Raw genomic sequence first — 18,484 nt, forward strand, 5'->3', positions numbered from 1 at the left:
AAAACACAGGACATCACTTATCACATGTATATATGGGTATGTGACTTGGGGTTTAGGCTTTAAAAAATCACTCTGTAGCAAAAATGAATAATATGGAAATAGGTATCAAGTGACAACATTTGTACAACCCAGTGGAATTACTTGTTGGCTCTGGAAGAGGGGAGGAAAAGAAAATCAATCATGTAAACATGGCAAATTATTTTCAAAAAATTAATTAAAAAAGAAACCCCCCAGAACTGGGTCACAAAAAGTTGGACATCACTGAAAGATGACTGAACAAAAGCATTTCCTTAGGGGTCTTCCACTCTGCCGATGATTTCTGTCTTGCTTCTAGATCCAAACCCTTAGTCATGTCAGATTCTGTGTGTCCCAGTTGCCCTAAGTCCTAATGTGCTGTGTTCCCCTCCCCTATTTCTGTTTTCTGATTGGCCCCAGGTCCTGTGATTCTCTCATTGCTTGTCTGCTCTGTTCCAGTTGCCAGGCTCTCCCCCTGGCAGCAGGGCCACTGGAGGATGATTCTCTGGGTTCTCCTGCCCCATGCCTGGGCCATACTCACATGGGCCCCCCCTCTGGATCTCTGGGGTCTGGACTCTGAAGGACTGAGCCAGCCAGTCTTCTGCTCAAACTTCTTCATCACCAGATTCCTCCTCATTAAACAAATGAATCACCAACCTAATTAATTTGAGCAACAGAATTTATGTAACTGCTCCCAGCAGGTTGTCTGCTCTCAGTCAGTGACAAGGAGATTAATTCCTCTCCCTGGGAAATACCAACCGTGCTGGTCAATAAAGCTTAATGATGATTGAACCCTCCCATCTGTCCCTGCTCGGGGTCAGCAACCCCTGCTGGCCAGGCACCCAGTTGGCTCAGCATAAGCCCACACGTGTGCCAAGAAGGCAAGGGCTACCACCTCCCAGGCTGCATCCTGGGACCTGGGGGAGCAAGGGACCATTGAGATCTTCTTGTCCCATCCTTCATTTTATAGATGACAAAAGTGAAGCCTAGAGAGGGGGAAGGGATTTGTCCGAGGTCCGGTGAGGAATAAGTGCCAGAACTTGGTTTTGAATGGATGTCCCCTGATTCATTCAGCTGTAGCCATCCCAGCACAGAATGTCAGCTATAAGATGCTGCCTTGACTGAATTAATGGAAGCAGGGAGTCAGAGAGGGAAGAAGGAAGTAGGAAGGGAAGACAAAAAGAAGAAAACAAGGGATGAGGGAGGAAAGGAAGGAAAGGAGGGAAAGAGAAGGAATAATGAAGTAGAGAAAAAAGGGAGGAAAAGGGAAGAAAGAAGGAAGGAAATCAGGGATGAAAGGAGGGAGGAAATAAAAAGAAAGGAAATAAGGAAGCAGAGAAAGAAGAAGGAAGGAGGAAGGAAAGGAGGAAGAAAAGGAGAGAAGAAAGATGTTTTGAAAGAAGAGAGGGAGGGAGGAAGACAAGGAGAAGGAAAGAAGGAAGACAGTAAGAAATAAAGAAGTTTGGAAAGAAGATAAGAAGCTAGAAAGGAAGGAGGGAAGAAAGAAATTTGGGAAAAAGGGAAGAAGAGAAGAAGGCAAGAAGAAAGGAAGGAGAGGGAAAATAAAGTAGGAAGGGAGAGAGGGAAGTAGGCAGGGAGAAAGAGAAGAAAGAAGGAGAGAAGATTCTGAGTTGGAGGACTCCAAGAAAACTCCACCCCTCCTCCCTCAGGGTCACAAGATTCTGAATAAGCCCAATCTATCCTTCTAGGCCCCTCTTTGGTCTCTTCCAGCTCTTTCATCTCACCTTGACATTCTTTGCTATTCTCTAACTTTAGGTCAAAGACTTCCTCTTCCTCTTCAAGGTACCAAATGACAGTATCCAGGCCAACCTTTGGAGGAGCCAAGGCCATTTTCTCACAATAAGACATGCCTCTCCCAAGCTCCTGCCACCCCAAATTACCCAATATCACTTTCCATTTTGAGGTGGCTCTTCATGTTCCCCTCAATGGGGTAAGGCCAGTGAGAATGAAGGCTGTGTGTCTTTGAAGTATGCTTGTCTGTTTGACCCCTGACCCATCTGGCAAGATCAGCCTGACCAGGGGTGCCCAGAAGCTGACATGTAGGCAGTCATCTGGGGGATTTGTTATTTCTTTGTAGGGAGGAGAGAAGAGGCCTTTGCAGCCCCCATTCAATTTATTTTTCAAGTATCTTATTAAGTACAATTATTAAGTACTTAGCCATGTGCCAGGTGTTGAGGGCATGAAGACAAAAATGAAACATTCCTTCCCCTCAGGGATCTCACACTCTAATGGAGTGCATCAACATTTACTTATTGGGTGCTTGGAATGCCCTGATCCCCCAAGATGGAGGCATTCTAGTAAATTCAGGTTACATGGATCCATAAAAACAAGGTAATTTGGGAACAACTGAGGCAGGATGGGGCTCAGGAAAGGTTTCAGACAGGTGGGACTGAGTTCTGAAGGAAGCAAAGCATTCCAGCAGGTCAAAATAAGGAGAGCTTATGTTGCAAGCTTGCAAGATAATCTGGGCTAAAATATGGAGGTAGGAAGGGAATGCCAAGTTCTGAGAAGACCACACAGGCCATTTTTGTTGGAAATGGAGCATATGGCAAGGGGGTAAAATAGCAAATCATCTCATTAATTCATTTGTTCAACAAACATTGACCATGGTGTGTAAAGTCCTGTACTAGGTACTGTGAATATAAAGTCCAAAAATAAAACAGGTTCTGCCCTCAAGGAGCTTCCAGTCTACTGGGGTTGGGGCGAGGGAATGACAATGCATGCACAAATAATACAAACTACATACTAACAACTGGGTAGATGAGATAGCAGAGTCCAAGACATGGAGGTGAGGACGTTCCAGACATGGGTGTGGGGGTGGGCAACTTATGTAAAGGGATAGAATGGACATGAAATAGCAGACAGACTAATTTGGTTAGAATGAGGAATGGAAGTAATGGATAGGTAAATTGGAGCCAGGGAGAGGAGACCAATCAGGGAAATTTGTATTTCACTCTAAATTGGGAGCCAGTGAAGCTGCTTGAGCAGGGGAGTGACATGGTCAGATCTGTCCTCTGTAAATATCAAGTTGGCAGCCATGTGAAAAATAAACATTGGAATGGGGAAAATCTAGAAGAAGAGAGACTAATTAGGATGTTATTGTAATAGACCAGGCAAAAGGGAGTGAGGACCAGAAGTAAAGGAGTTGGTCCAGCTGGTAGATGGAGAACAGATGCAAGGGTCGTGGGGAGGGTGCTGAGAGAAGGGGAAGAGTCTACAAGGTACTTTACAAAGGTTCTGAGAGCAGAGACTCTAAAGCTTTCTATCAAGTATTTTCAGATCCATTGAAGAACTCTAGAAGAATGGCAATGATGGTAGTCAAAGAGATGATCTGCCCAATTTAAAGAAGAGATCCCATTGGACCACTGCTGGCCAACTGGTAGATCAAACGATGATGGGATGAGGTCAATAGTCATGGGGGTAAGAGTCATTCTGGCATAAAGGGAGATGATGAAGGACAGACCTTCTACTCTGACATCTGTGGACCTTTCTTCTTATGCTGTCAGAGCCAGAACTGATCTGAATGAATAAATGAATGAATAAATGAATGAATGGGAGAATGAATGAATTTAATAAATTGGCAGGTAAGTAGGTGGGTAGGACAGAGGGGACAGAAGGAGGGCATCTTGGAGGGGAGGGGAGAAGGGAAGGTTAGCCAACTCTCAAGGCCCAAATCGGAAGGGTGGAGATTTCATTCTTCCTTTGGTCCTGTTCCAGTGCTGAGATAGGGCCACCAGAGAACTAGAAGAAGCTTTGTGAGCCTGGGAGTCTCTGGTGAGGGATAGCTGGTGGGCTGTCTGAATGGCAGGAAAGGAGATTCAGGCTGGATGCCTCAGTGGTCCTGGTCGGAGAGCATGAACTTTGGTGATGTCAGTTCTTTGACCCTTAGTTAAGGCCAGTCTGTGGGAGCTCTGCACGGCGAGTGGGGAAACCCAGGTCATGGGGGGACTCTCTTAAGAAATTTACCTGGGGGGAAGCTTTGGAGAAACTGCAGGGATAGGTTGGAGGGCATATGGGGGTCCGTTCATGGAGCATGGCCTTGCTTCTCAGGATGCAGCCACAAAAGCAGGGTCTCTGGAGGGAGGGCAGGAAATGGGGACAAGGCTTTTTCTGATCTGATGAGGTCTCAGCTGTAGATTCAAGTCTGCGTCCTATATACCTAGAGCTCCCATCCATTCTACAATAAGAAAGAACAACTTGAAATCAGGTGGGATGGGGGAGAGCCTGGAGGAGAGACTGAGACAATGATGAGAAGCTGGTCTCTAACTCTGTGGCTCAGGGTGCTTGACCCCAATACAAACTTACCCAGGAGAGTACTTACCCAGTGGCCAAGCCCTTCTGTATGATCCCAACAGAAGGTCTGAGATTCATTCAAGACACTAACCGTGTTCTCAGGATGCTCAAAGGCAGGGGTTCTCTCTCTCTCTCTCTGTCCCTCTCTCTGTCTCTGTCTCTCTGTCTCTGTCTCTCTGTCTCTCCTCTCCCTCTCCCTCCCTCCCTCTCTCTCTCTCTCTCTCTCTCTCTCTCTCTCTCTCTCTCTCTCTCTCTCTCTCTGTCTGTCTCTCTCTCTCTGTCTCTCTCCCTCTCTCTCTCCTCTCTCCTCTCTCTGTCTCTGTCTCTCTGTCTCCCTTTGGTATCAGATACCAATACACAGTATTGATTTTAAGATGGAAAGATTAAAAAAACGTATAAAAACAAAAAATGCCCCCCTCCCCCCGGCACATTTGTGACATAGTTCATACACCTCCTGACATGTGCCTACCTACTTATAGGCAACCAGTGACTGGGGGACTGAGCCCTGGGTTCTGCCTTCTTTTCTACAGCCAGGAAGATCACAGATCAAATCTGGCCTCAGACAATAGCCATGTGATCTTGGGCGAATCGCTTAACTGCAGTTTCTTCAACTTTAAAATGGGTATAATAATAACACCTATCTGTGTTTTTGTGGGAATCAAACTGAGGAAGGTGATGACATCTGTAAAGCCCTTAGACCTGTGCTTGGCACATTTTAGATGCTTTATAAATGCTAGTTGCTATTATTATTATTATTATTATCATTATTTGGTCAGGACCTTACCACAAGCCTGTGGGGGGCAGGTCCAATGTCAACGTCTCCAAGATCTACAAGCTCATCTTCAGTGTGGGAGGGCTGTGCAAAGGAGAGATTTCTGGATTGAGAGTCAGAGGAATTGGTCTTGAATCCCTGCTGCTGGGACCATGGGTGAGATATTTCATCCATCTGGACTTGGGCCTCAGTTTCCCCATTTGAGAAATGTGAGAGTTGAGCTAGATGGCTTCTAAGTCCCCCGTCTAGCTCTGAATTTATGATCTGTTGAAGGCATCATTGCCCTCACCACCCTCTTGTTCTTCTGGTCTCATTCAATGGAATTTGGAGAGAAACAGATCTGGGACCGCTGCCTCTCTTGCTGTTATTCTTCTTTGATTAACGTCCTGTGGATGCTTGCCTAGGGGATGTTTTGGAAACTGACCACGAGCTGTGGGTCCCTCCATTAGTGAAGACCATGATCCCTCTGTAACTCAGGAGAGATGACTTTGAGAATGGCCCCTGCTCCACTTCCAGGCCCAGGGCTGAGTCTTTCTGAATTTAGCCAGGCTGGTCCTTGGACAAGGGATGCTGCCAAGCACCAGGTCCAGAGCAGATAGTGCATAGCCTTTGAGAACCCTGAGGTCCCCTCTGGGCCACTGTCAGAAGCTCAAGTCACAGATTTAGAGCTGGAAGGGACCTAGGGGACCATTTGTCTGACCATCTCCTTTTACAGAAGAGGAAGCTTGGCTCCAGAAAGGTCTAGTGATCAGGTAACAAGTCCAAGGTCAAAGCAGGAATACCCAAGTGAAGATTCCAACTCTGGTCCTTTCAACTCCAGATCTAGAGGCATTTTTTGGTAGGGAGTTTTTTTTTTTGACCACTTGTATAATTTTATCATTGCAGATAGCTTCATTTTACTCTTGAGGAAACTGAGGCACCAGAGAGGTTAGATAATTTGCCTATGGTCACAAAGGGACAGAGGCAGGAAGTTTTTTTTTGGACCAATTCTATAATTTCATTGGTGCAGGTAGCATTGCCAACATAGATTGTCACCTTCTTTGTGACTTATAACCCTAGAGAAGTGTCCACTATGGCTCTGCCAGCAGTACAGAACAGATGCAAGACAAACTCAGTTCTTCTTGACCCTGATCTTTCTATGACACAATAGTTGAGGTTGCATTTGAACCCAAGTCCTTTTGCTCTAGAACAATCAGTCAGTCAATAAACATGTATTAAGTATTTACTATGTGCAGGTACTGCATTAACTAAGGCCTGGGGATGCAAAGAAAGTCAAATGACAATCCTAGGAGGTCTCAGTCTAATGAGAGAGATAACAAATAAGAAGGTGAAAAGGGTGGGAGTTCCTCACAGTATCTAGAAATACTTCTACTTGTAAGATTATGTTAACCCTGAAATTTGTCCTTTTCAGGTAAGGGAATAAATATTTAGGTAACATATACATATATGTGTACATATACAAATATATAAATATATATATATATACACACACACACAAATACATACACATAGATACCTATTGTGTGTCAGGCACTATGCTACAATATCTCATTGGAGCCTCACAACTCTGTGAGGTAGCTGCTATCATTATTTCTATTTAACAGTTGGGGAAACTGAGGCAAACAGGTTTCCACTTGCCCCAGGGATCACCTAGATAGTTGAGCAAGTGAATTGGAACTCAGGTCTTTCTGATTCTAGACCCAGGACTATATGTCACTGTGCCAGTAGCTGCCTTGGAATGATGGTCAGTACCCCCTGTCCCTCTGATTGGAGAGGGTGGAAGGTAGGTAAGGGGGGGAGCCCAAGGTAGCCACCAAATCATTTCCCACCTGATTGCTTTCTTGAACTTTATCATTGTCTTCAAAAACTCATCTTCCTGCTAGATCACTTCAACTCTGAAACTCAGATCTTCGTGATCCCTGCCCCCATGAACCCCTCCCCTCCTTCCCTCTGCTTAGAGGGCAGATGAACCTGGACATTGGACAGCTCCTGCCAGTGCCGTCATTGAAGGAGGGGGCCCAGAGCCATCTCATCCTTTTCCATATGTTGGCTCTCCTGGACTTCCTCATCATAATAAATGTTTATTGACTGCCTGACTGACCCCTGGGGGAGGGCATCCTCTGGGGGGGTACAAGAAGTGTCCTACCAGGAGGCAGCTACTTCTCCAATCAACCTTGCCCATCCAGGTATTATGGGAGGAGTCTCAGCAGGCAACGCCACCCAAGATGATCGAGTCTGCCAAGGCTGTTCTCTAGGACTACCCTGGGAGGTAGGTAGACCAAGAAGGATTATTGATTCAGAGGTAGAAGGGACTTTAGAGAAATATCTAGTCCACCTCCCCTTTCTTTACAGATGAGGAAACTGAGGTCTAGAGAGATTAAGAAACCTGTCCAGGCTCATGCAGGCAGTGTCGGAGTCTGGATTGCAATGTGGGTCCTCCGACTCCAGACTCAGTGATCCTTTTGCTGTATCCTTATCCCCAGTTTGCAGATGAGGAAGCTCAGGGAGTTGATAAAACTTGTTCTAGGTTTCCCATGAAGAGCAGGTAGCCTGTCTTAGTGGAGGGAGTCAGAGAGAAGTGGATGAACTAATCAAACTACTATTGTGACCTTGGGGAAATCCTGGTCCTTCCTTTGGTCTCCTTTGTAAAATGAGGGATGATGGACCAGGTGATGTCTGTAGCTCCTTCCTTGTAGCCGATGTCAGAACAGAGGGATGAAAAGATGGAGAGGGAAAGAATGGGGATGGAGTGAAGGTAGAACAGGGCAGAGAGCTGTCTTGTCCTCCCACTGGTCCTGGGTGTACCTCTCTCAAGGAAAGCTGGCTAAACTGTAGCCACAGTCACCAGGGAATGGTAAAAGGAACTTCTTGTGTCAGGCAGAAGAGCCCTGGTTCCCATTGTCATCACAGGGGGTGACTGGAGTTCATTGTTGGGTCACTGAGCCCTGAGGACTCCACTAGGTGTGAAAGGAAGATGCCTTTAGGGAGTAGCCTGGGAGGAACCCAGCGTCTTTTTCCATAGAAGGACCAGCAGGGGTTCTGGAGGTCACTAATGCTGTGCTCACAATACAGGATAAGACCCTGGCGTTGATTCTAAGTACTTTGACTTTTCCTATCCTCTTCCTTCCTTCCTTCCTTCCTTCCTTCCTTCCTTCCTTCCTTCCTTCCTTCCTTCCTTCCTTCCTTCCTTCCTTCCTTCCTTCCTTCCTTCCTTCCTTCCTTCCTTCCTTCCTTCCTTCCTTCTTTCTTTCTTTCTTTCTTTCTTTCTTTCTTTCTTTCTTTCTTTCTTTCTTTCTTTCTTTCTTTCTTTCTTTCTTTCTTTCTTTCTTTCTTTCTTTCTTTCTTTCTTTCTTTCTTTCTTTCTTTCTTTCTTTCTTTCTTTCTTTCTTTCTTTCTTTCTTTCTTTCTTTCTTTCTTTCTTTCTTTCTTTCTTTCTTTCTTTCTTTCTTTCTTTCTTTCTTTCTTTCTTTCTTTCTTTCTTTCTTTCTTTCTTTCTTTCCCTTCTATCAGACTCAAACTGTATATTGGTTCCATGACAGAAGAACAATAAGAACTAGGCAATTTAGGCATATTGTGGAAATCTATGGTTTAGTGGAGAGTTGAAATGGAGGGTTCTAAATAGTACAAAGATGAAACAATCATAGTAGTCCTTTCCATGGGTACAGCCCAGAGCTTTTGGGGAACCTCATTAATACCCTGTGGTGTAGGAAGCAGTAACATCTACAGCTTATTTCTGTAGCATTTTATTTTATTTATTAAGTTTTGGAAAATCTTAATTAATTAATTAATTAAATATTTTCCCATGGTTACAAGATTCATGTTCTTTCCCTCCTCTCCCCCTAACCCCCTCCCCATAGCTGATGCACAATTCCACTGGGTTTTACATGTGTCATTGATCCAGACCTATTTCCATATTATTGATATTTGCACTTGGGTGATAATTTAGAGTCTACATCCCCAATCACATCTCCATCAAAACATGTGATCAGGCCATTGTTTTTCTTCTGTGTTTCCGCTCCCACAGTTCTTTCTCTGGATGTGGATAGTGTTCTTTCTTGTAAGTCCTTCAGGATTGTCCTGGATCATTGCTTTGCTGCCAGTAGAAAAGTCCATTACATTTCATTGTACCACAGTGTATCCGCCTCTGTGTATAATGTTCTCCTGGTTCTGCTCCTTTCACTCTGCATCAATTCCTGGAGGTTGTTCCAATCCCCATGGAATTCCTCCACTTTATTATTCCTTTCAGCACAATAGTATTCCATCACCAACATATACAACAATTGGCCCAGTCATTCCCCAATTGATGGGCATCCCCTCATTTTCCAATTTTTGGCCACCACAAAGAGTGCAGCTATGAATATTCTTGTACAAGTCTTTTTCCTTATTATCTCTTTGGGGTACAAACCCAGCAGTGCTATGGCTGGATCAAAAAGCAGGCAGTCTTTTAGCGCCCTTCCGGCATAGTTGCAAATTGCCATCCAGAATGATTGGATCAATTCTCTGTAGCATTTTAAAATGGGTTATAAAACACTTTCCTTACAACTGTCTTATGGGGGAAGTCTCTTGGATATCACCAGACAGTTACAGAAGCATTTTGTAGATCTGAAAGTGCTCTGATGTGGGAGTCAGTATTATTCCTTCTTCTGGAAATATTTTCTCAGTGTTTTTGGGAAATGATGCTTTGGCAGATTGTTGGCAAATTTCATTGACTGGCAAACGGACTCCAACTTCCTTTTCCTTTTTGGAGGGCACAGAGAAATTTTTCAGGTGAACCCCAAGACTCAGCAGAAACCCATATTCCAATCACTGACCTAGTCCAGCAACAAAAATCACACAAGGGGTGGGCACTGTTGCAATAGGGGATTTGAGGAGATTCACCCTTGCTTGACAGAATGAGCAATGGTTGGCCAGGGTAGAGGATGCTACACATTTGAGGCAGGGGATTCAGGGAGAATGGCCACTATAGTGGGAAGAGTCCTTGACTTTGCTGTCAGAAACCTGGGATTAAAACCTAGCTTTGCTATTTCCTCATGTGAATGTCCTTGGACAAGTCACTTAACTTGTTGGGGATTCATTTTCTTCAGTTGTTGAAGGTAAGGATTGGATTAGAAGTTCTTTAAGGAATCTTATGAGTGTTCAAAACCATTTGCAGATCAGATGGAGGGAGAGCATTAAAAAAAACAACACCATCTTCCCTTGTGAAAAGTAGTTTGCAAAAAAATGTGCAACCCCCACAGATGTTCTCCTGTTTGGAAAGCTCGGAAAGTTTTGTTTTTTGAGTTCTGGGTATGTCCAGTGGTGTGAATGGGTATATGTTTCTAGATATAAGGGAGACTACATTTCTCATAAGAGATTGCTCCTCTAAATGCCATATAATGTAATATTAATAATAAATTGTTATGTAACTCTACATAATATGAAACCATTATATAATATACAATATTAATAACGAATCATCATATAATATATTAATATAATATATGTGCCATATGATATTAATAATAAATAATAATAAATATAATAGCTAATATTTAGCACTTAATACATGTCAGGCACTGTCTTAAACACTTACATAATTATTATCTCATTCGATTCTCACATCCAGCATAGGAGGTAGGTGTTATTATTATTCCTATTTTCTAGACAAGGAAGCTGAGGCAGAAACAGAGAAGTTTTTTAAAACTCTTACCTTCTGTCTTAGAATCAAAACTAAGTATGGGTTTCAAGGCAGAAGAGAGGTAAGGGCTAGGCAGTTGGGGTCAAGTGACTTGCTCAGGGTCACACAGCTAGGAATTATCAGAGGAGATCTCCCTGATTTGAAACCCAGTGCTTGATTCATTGCCCCATCTAGATGCACTGAGGTTGAAGGGAAAAAGAAGAGAGATATGGTGCCCATGGAACCAAGATGCACTGTTCCTTAAGGCTTTGGTGTTAAACTAGGAAGTCTTGTACACACTTGTCTAAAGGAATGTGTGGAGTGGACTTGACCAGATCATATTGTGAGTGTCAGAGGCATGGGGCTAGTTTAGAAGAACAAGGAAGCTCTGGACACTCTGTATGCTGTAATTAAGTCATCATCCTATGGGGCCAAGAGTGAAATAGGACTAGATAAAGCTGAGTTGCATAGACCCAAGAACCCTTGGGCAGCATGTCTGGAGAAGAGAAAGCCATTTGGGGAATGGATGCTGCAAATGCTTCCCTTTGATCCGACTCATTGATGTTTACTTGGAATCAATTCTAAGATGGAAGGTAAGGTTAAAAAACCAAATGGTTCTTATAAAATGAATTGTCCCCACCATGACTCATACCAGTCAGAAGAAAGGACAGAAGACCTGCCCTTTGACTGGGCTGATTGATGGGCTTCCCATCTCTTGCTTCAAGGCAGCTACCATCTAGCCTCATTGGGCCACCATGTCCTGGCAGCTATGCTGGGCAGAGGCCACAATATCGTAGGAGAGTGTAAGTGCCCCTCCTCGCTTGTTTCATCTGAATTGTGTTTGGTTCCAAATTTGATCTTGACTAAGCAGCATTGTGTGCATTGTTGTAGACCCAGCATTCCACCTGGATATCTAGAGGAATGTCCAGGAATCTGTAGATCTCCTCCTTCTTCTTACTGGATTGTGGGTCAGGTCCTCATACTGCACCAGCATTGGCTTCCCCATCAGCCAAGGGGGACATGCCAAGTCTGTGGATACTGATGTCAAGAAGTTATGTAGGAGGGTGGTCAGTGGGGTCATATCTGACTTATCTAAATTATGGGGCTTCTTCCCAGTGCCATCTCAGGTATGCTGGAGTTGCTAAGGTGTATCTTGCTCTTGGAGGCCAAGGATTCCTGACCAGTTGTGGCATGGTACAGTGACAAAGAATAAAGGCCTTGGAATCTGAGGTCTTGAATTCAAATCTTGCCTCCGAAACTTGCTAGTCATATATCCATGGTTAAAGTCACTCTTTCTAGTCCTGCATTTCCTCATCTGCAAAATGAAGGGGTTGGACCTGAAACTCTCTTCCAGTTTGGGATGATACTCTTATATAGTATCATGCTTTATATGTATGTATATAATTATTCTATAGCTATGATTCTATTATAACCACCCCTCTCTGGGCTACTCTCCAAGTTCCACTTGCATTGGAAGATTTGGTCCTCAGAAGTGTGATGACTGTCAGGTTATAGGATTAAGCCTGTGGATAGCTACATCCACTACTATAACTCATGAGCCCCCAGTAGTATGTTTCTTATTAATAATCAGTCAGTAGACTTAATGAGCATGTAATAAAGGCTTTTATTAAGATGACTTGGTAAGAATAGTAGTTACAAAAATGTTATTCCCATGACTTAGGGCATACTTTCTACAAATACCCATGGAATCCATGGGAATAGTGGGCCTAGACTTATTAAATAGCTGTAGTGAGGCACATGTGTGACGAAGTTAACTCACACTTGAGTCCTGGCTCTGTAAGACCTGGAAGTCCTTTCTTTCTTTATCGATTCGATGATTGCAGGCTGTTGTCTTTAACACAGGCTGCTTAACTAGGTCAACATCTCCTGCTTACTCTTCCACAGATAACTGTATCTGTGTCTCTGCTTCTGGTTCAATCCAGTCTCTCCCATCATGTGGCAGATGAGGAGGGATGGAAGAAAAAGTTGCATTCTCCTTTTCTGCTATCAATGGAAGGGCAAAAGCTCTCTGGAGCCTAGAATCCTTTAACTGCCCTCAACTGCTGAATGGTAGTCTCTTTTTATTCATAGACTCAAGAGGGCATGGATGATTCTCCCAGCCAATGATACTTCCCTTCTTGAAATGAGAAAGGCATTTGTCCCAATACACAATGTTAAATAAACTACATTATTTAGGGTTATAGGACATTTCCTCAACACTTATTTTATACTTCCTGATTATATTTTGGATTAATTTATCACCAGTTAGTGAACAACTGATGGGAGGGTCAAGGAAAGGAACAGGAATCAGGGAATCTCTCAAAGCTCTGCCCCTCTTCTGGGTGGGGTCATTTTTACTTAACAGAGGGAGAAAATTCTGTTTTCCTCTCTAATTTTCCTTTTCCTTTTCCCACTCCTATCCCAGTCGGTTCCACTAGGATAGAGACATCCTCAGTTTGCTGATGGAATAAACAGCAACAAGGAACTCAAATAAATTCAGAAAATCTTTAGCAAAGGTAGAATAAAGGAAGCTGAAAACGAAACACTGAAGCCCTTGGGAAAGGTGGGAAAACAGGACATTTGGGAAGGGGACCAGAGCTGAAATCTTGGAGGCAGGTCTTTGGGCAAGTCAAATTCTCTCTCTGCCCTGTACTTTCTTCATCCAAAAAAAAATGAAGATATTTGACTTAATGAACTCTAAGATTGACTTTTGTTGTAACAATCCATAATACTAAAGGAGACAGGGGAAGTTTGCAGGGGGAGAGTTCAGGACTGCACATGATGGATATTCAATGTTTGCTGGCTGACTGATTTTAAGTTCAAGTGATTACTGCCAGAGTTGGGGTTGGAGGTTTCCCTCCTGGTGCCCTGATCAGCATTAAAAATACAACAACAATAAAACCCAAACCTTTACCTTGTGTCTTAGTAATTCTAAAACAGAAGAGTGGCAAGGGCTAGGCAATCAGGGTTAAATGACTTGCCTTGGGTCATATGGCTAGCAGGTATCGAACCCAAGTCTTCCTGACTCCAGACCTGGTGCTCTATCCAGTGCTGCTCCTTGTGATTATTTTTAACTGGATGGTCAGCAATTCCTTTCCATGTTTCTAAGAATTAATTTGACCCATAAAGTAAGCTCAACCTGAGAGGGCTTTGTTCTCATTTGATCAAGGAAATTGAGACGTGACATTTGAGGAAGTGACAGATTCCCTGTTACAACAAAGTCAGTGAATGTCTACACTAGGGAGAGTTTCGCTAGTAGCCATGACATTTTAAAATAAAAAAAACAACAACAACAACCATCTTTCATCTTAGAGTCAATATGGTGTACTAGTTCCAAGGCAGAAGAGCAGTAAGGGTTAGGCAATTGGGGTTAAGTGACTTGCCCAGGGTCGCACAGCTAGGAAGGATCTGAGGTCAGATTTGAACCCAGGGTTCTACTCTAGGCCTGGCTCTCCATCCTCTGACCCACCTAGCTATCCCCCAGCCATGGCTTTTTAAAGGAAATTAGTGCTCACAGGAACACTGATCTCCTTCCACCCTTAGCACCATTGGGATGTTGAGAGTCCTTGAGATTATATAACTTGAGGATTGGTTGAAGAGACCAGGGATGTCTTGACTAGACAAGAATAAATTGGTTTCTCTTCCAGAAGACGAGAGAGAGAGAGAGAGAGAGAGAGAGAGAGAGAGAGAGAGAGAGAGAGAGAGAGAGAGAAAGAGAGTTTAGACTTGTGCTAAGCCTCAGAAAGCAATGAATGAGAGTTGCAGAGAGATAGATTTAGGCTTAACATAAGAAAAAAAAATCTGATCAATTAAAACTATCCCCAAGATGAATGGATTGGCTCAGGAGGTTTTCTCTTACTGGAGACCATCGGTGGTGGTGGTGTGTAATTCTCAAAGAATATAGGTCACAACTCTTGAGGAACCTCAGCAGGTTTATGTTGGTGTCCAGCAGATGAGCAGGTCCATGAGGTCTTTGCTTTGGGGAAGAACATCTGAAGAGGCAATTCTCAATATGAAAACTATGCTCCAAGAAGTAGAAGAGTCTGAGTTCTTATTGAAGAGCTAGTCCAGGAAGAGTTACCACCATGGAAGTAAGGAGATGTGGTCAAGGTGGGGGCCTTTTCAGGCAACTCTAGCTGCACTCCATTGGGCTGGGGCTTGTTGGAGATCATGTAGTTTCTCTGTGTAGTGGACAGAGGCTAAGGCCAGGAAGAGGATGGATGGCCTTCTAGGGACACTGGAGGATGAGAGATGGTCATGGAGATGCTCCTTCACTGGTTTAGCACATGGAGAAACAAGAGGAGGGGCAGGCAGAAGAAGGGTATTAGATGAGGCAAATGCTTTAGTGAAGAATGGGAATAATCAGAACTGGCAAACTCTAAATGAGGACCAGGGAACACAAGCTTACTCCAATGGACACATCTCTCTGGAGTTGGGACTGGAGTCCCCTAGGAGATAATTTCTCCTGCAACATTTCTTCTGGCAAACTTCTCGACTCCTTATTTTACCTGTGAAGCTCCTCTGTGCAGTTAGCAAGGGAGCGTAAGGTGCACTTATGGTTCAGTCTTAGGAAATTGGTTTCAAGTTCCTTTTTAAACTTCTCTCATCTGTGCTTCACGGCAAATACTTAGAATCCAACAAAAATCACCCCTTTAAAAAAAAATCTGGAGACAAATCTTTTCTAATAGTACAGAATGCAAATAGACATATTTAAGCCTAATGGGAAATAGGTATAGCAAGACTGATTAGCTGGGCAGTGATGAGACAGGAAAGGGAGAGTGGAAAAGTGACAATATCACCATGTCCCATGGTGTGGCAAACACATCCAGGCAAACAGCGAATACTGTGGGCAAATCATTCCTTAAGGAGATCATTGAGTCAGTCAAGGCGTCAAATGTCCATAATTATATTCAGTTCAGAGAAGCAGTATACTTTCTTGTTATCAGCTCACTGCTGGCCTGTGTTCACATATGCTGAGAAGAAAATTAAGGCTTTGTCTTTTTATGATCCTTTTTATACTTTCTTCTGAGTAAAGTATATCCATAGCATCCCCCTCATCTATTTATTTAGTAATCCTGTCAAAAACAGAAAATAAGGTTAGCCTGGCATGACCTGTTCTTAATGAAGCCAGGTTGGCTTTTTGGAATCATTGTTTCTTTTTTCTAGATTTTAACTAACCATCTCTTTAATGGTACATTTTGGAATTTCCCCAAGAATTGTATTCAAGTTCACTTGTATAACACTGGTAGATTTTTCTTGTATTTTTTTGAAAATCAGGACTTTTGCTCTTCCATGGTGTTTGCCTCTCCTGTTTTCCCATAATATTTCAAATATCACTCATAATGTCTCAACACTCATCTTATTGGTTAAATTTTTATTTTTACACCACCATTTTCAAATAAATCCCTTCTTCTGGGAAGAAATCCCTTGTAATAATAATGAGATGTGACAGATTCTCTTCCTAGTGGCATGCACAAATATTCTTGTCCTGGGGAAACCAAGTGGAAACTTGAGCTGATATTCTCTAATGAGTAGATGAATCACTTGGGTGATTTCCCTCTCCCCTCCATTGGTGACTGAACTAGAAAAGCTATGCCTCTGGGTACCACACCTGGAAGAATAAGAGGTGACTCCAGACTGATGGAGTTTTAGGGGCAACTTCAAGAAGACAAGATATGGGGGGCAGCTGGGTAGTGCAGTGGATAGGGGGCAGCTAGATGACTCAGTGGATTGAGAGCCAGGCCTAGAGATGGGAGGTCCTGGTTCAAATCTGGCCTCAAACACTTCCCAGCTGTGTGACCCTGGGCAAGTCACTTAACCCCCATTGCCTACCCCTTACTACTCTTCTGTATTGATTCCAAGATGGAAGGTAAGGGCTAAAAAAAGAAGAAGAAGAAGAAGAAGAAGAAGAAGAAGAAGAAGAAGAAGAAGAAGAAGAAGACAACATATGGCTCCATTTGAATTAATTTATTCATTTGCTTTCCTGGTTGTACAATATTTGTAGCATTTACCTCTAGGTTTTAAATAAATGTAAAGCAGAAAAAAATAAAAGAGCTGTTGGGGACATTTTGGTGTATGTGGATTCTTGCTTGTCTCTACCCTCCTTGGCTTATCTGCCTAGAAGTGGAATCAAAGAACGTGATCACTTTAGTTCCTTTCTTTCCATAATTCCAAATTGTTTTCCAGAATAGTGGAACCAGTTCCCTAAATTGGACCAAATTGGACCAATTCCCATTTTGACCAAAGGTGTATCATCACTCCTATCTGTGTAGGGCAAGAGAGTTCTTTTAAAGGGACTGTGAAACTCGAGCTGCCCTCTGCAATGTGAAGAGCATCATTCAGTGTGTCTTCCTTGTCTACATCCCTTCCTTAAGTATTTTTACTGGAAGTTTCTGTCTTAAAATTCATTCGAATTGTTTCCACAGTGACCCATAGAGGCACATCTTTTGCCCTCTAGTGGCTGTATGCTGAAACTGCAGCTCATGATCAGATTCTATGTTCAGACATTTCCAATTCACCCCTGGCTGCCTGTAAGGAGAAACCGGACCCTAGACTGCAGGGAGCAGAAGCAGACATAGCCCATAGAAGCTTCACCAGAGAAGAGGGAAAAGGAATTCCAGGGAGGGGACGTTTGGGAAGTGGATAATGATCTAGGCATGAGAATTTCAGTTCTGGAGAGAATGGAAACCACTAGGGGTAAGATATGATTGGGGAGGAGAAGAAGAGATGCCGGGAGAATTCCAAAGACCTCAGACAGGACTGAGGGTGAGGGCAAAGTCATCTGTGGCCACCCAGTGCCTCCTAGTCTTATTTCTGGGGGACATGGGGCAAAGTGAGGGTAAGAGAGCAGGCAGAGTACTTTTTAAAAGATTCATTTTTGTTACTGGTATCTTTTTTTACACAATCTTTTAAACAAATTCCCAATATGTCCCCCTCCAAAAGAGTCATCCCATATTACAAAGAATATAAAAGAGAAAAAAAGACAATTTGGCAGAATTAACTATTGTTCATCCTTCCTTTTTCAAAGAGGACCAATGACATCATGGGATGATGTCTTGACTTGCACATGAATTGAATTTAAGTGAGGCAGAGTTGTACAAAGTCATCATCAGTCTCTTTCTCCCAGTCATCCAAGTCCAATGGTAAGATAAAAGCCAGGGCAACTGGTGATGGCTTAGGATGCCGTGGATGACCTTGTCATCTTCAATGTCTGACCAAGCTCTGTAAAAATGGAGATTTGAACCCTAGACTTCAATCCCCAGAAGTCCTTGGTATTTACCAGAATTCCCTATAATATCACCTGAGTCCCCACCTGGGCAAGATCACAATTAGTATTTAAACTGGCTGAAATACCTATTTCGGCCTCTTCCTCTACTTGGACATTGCAACACGTAGTAAGTAGGCTCTGAATGGGCTAATCAGCTCTAGGCATGTGGTTTATTATTTAGTATCCTTGATTTCTAATAATCTTTAATAAACCTCATAAAATATAATACTTTTATTACTAGAAAGTAATTTAATTTTTACAGCTCTAAATACTTCATAGAACCTGCTTTAGCCAACATGATGGCCATTGGAACAAATTGTTCTCATCCATCCATTTCACTGGCGGAATTCTTCACATGGTTAGGGTTGACATCCCACCTAACACTGACTGCTTTGTGTCCTGTTGGTTACTCTTAACCTGGCTTAGCTCATCTGCCAATATAGTAATAACTAAAACATAA

At 43.1% G+C, this 18,484-nt stretch overlaps 2 long non-coding RNA genes across 4 annotated transcripts in view; one reads left to right on the forward strand and one right to left on the reverse strand.

Moving 5' to 3' along the window:
- Nucleotides 1-3,584: 3,584 nt before the first annotated feature.
- On the reverse strand, nt 3,585-8,120 carry LOC103091918 (uncharacterized). 2 transcript variants are annotated; one of them, XR_008912734.1, is made up of 3 exons: nt 6,931-7,990; nt 5,114-5,185; nt 3,585-4,213 (listed from the first exon to the last, which is right to left on the reverse strand). It is a non-coding gene; the product is annotated as an uncharacterized LOC103091918 (long non-coding RNA). The 2 variants fall into 2 exon arrangements; XR_469529.3 differs by lacking the exon at nt 5,114-5,185 and having other exon boundaries at nt 6,931-8,120.
- Nucleotides 6,714-18,484, forward strand: part of LOC107649400 (uncharacterized) — a 69,993-nt gene continuing 58,222 nt past the window's right edge. Inside the window, exons 1-2 of one of the 2 annotated variants that reach the window (XR_008912735.1) lie at nt 6,714-6,884; nt 6,985-7,370. This is a non-coding gene — a long non-coding RNA (uncharacterized LOC107649400). The remainder of the gene's footprint in view (nt 6,885-6,984; nt 7,371-18,484) is intronic. The other variant, XR_001623147.2, reaches the window with a different exon arrangement.

The sequence above is a fragment of the Monodelphis domestica genome, chromosome 6 (assembly GCF_027887165.1).
Source record: "Monodelphis domestica isolate mMonDom1 chromosome 6, mMonDom1.pri, whole genome shotgun sequence".
NCBI classification, from domain to species: domain Eukaryota; kingdom Metazoa; phylum Chordata; class Mammalia; order Didelphimorphia; family Didelphidae; genus Monodelphis; species Monodelphis domestica.